Source organism: Balaenoptera acutorostrata, chromosome 10 (assembly GCF_949987535.1).
Source record: "Balaenoptera acutorostrata chromosome 10, mBalAcu1.1, whole genome shotgun sequence".
NCBI classification, from domain to species: Eukaryota; Metazoa; Chordata; class Mammalia; order Artiodactyla; family Balaenopteridae; genus Balaenoptera; species Balaenoptera acutorostrata.
Window position 1 is genome coordinate 11473084 of NC_080073.1, and position 1031 is coordinate 11474114.

The following is a 1031-nucleotide window of genomic DNA, read 5'->3' on the forward strand; positions in this document are numbered from 1 at the left end:
GGCCCGGCCCCTGCTCGGCCTCGCGGGGCGCGGCCGCGGACTCCCTCCCGCGCCATAGGCCACCCGTACGTCTCCAGCGCCGCGAGGCCCCGCCCCGCCCTCCGGGCCCCGCCCCCTGGGCGGGCGGATTCGGATGGGCTGGCGTGGCGAGTAGGGACCGCTCGGGCTCCGGACGAGGGAACTTCCAGCCAATGGGAGCGCGGCACGGGAGCGGACGGCCGGCGGACAGGGACGTGGCCCCGGGCCCAACCGGTTCCGCGTAGAGCCTGTTTCTCGCGGAGCTAGGATGGAGGAAAACTACTCCAGCTCTGTGTTAGGGATGGTGACAGATAAAAGACGTAAGGAACGAGGAGGAAAAAGGACGTTTCTGTAGGACAGGGTTTTTAATTTGTCTGTTATGTGGTAGGGGGGGATGATACTATCATTAAGCTTAAGGACTGCACAAAACGGTATCCTGAATTATTTTTGTTAAAACATCCTAATTTGTACTCTTTTAACACTTTTTTATTGAAACACCCTAACTTGTAAGAATTGCTCACGGTGATTGTTCCCAGGTCCTGTCCTAGACCTATCGAACTCCAATGGAGTGTCCCGAGAATGTGTGTATAACAAGTGTTCTTGAGCATCCGGCAATCTCAGGAAATATTGAGTTAGGTTATATTGCCTTTGTCGCGGAAGTAGGATCTCTTTTAAAAAGATACAGCGGGAGGAGCAAAGGCTGCCGCTGCCACCACCAAAGTATTTTTACTAGATCTATTTAATCATGTCCCCTCCTGCCCCTCCCACTGCCACCATCTCTCCTGTACACTGTAGCAGTGACCTATCCTTTGAGGTGTGGGATAGATTCCTGGTCAAATCACTTTACCCCTCTGTATCTGCTTCCCATAATTAATAAGGTGGCAAATGTCAGCTCTGAAGGGCTACTGCTTTCATGTGATGACTCAGCAGTTTAGGGGTTTTGTTTTCTTTTGCTTGCTGCATTTGGAAATGTCTGCAAAGGTTTGCCCTCCATAAGTTTACACCATGTGCCG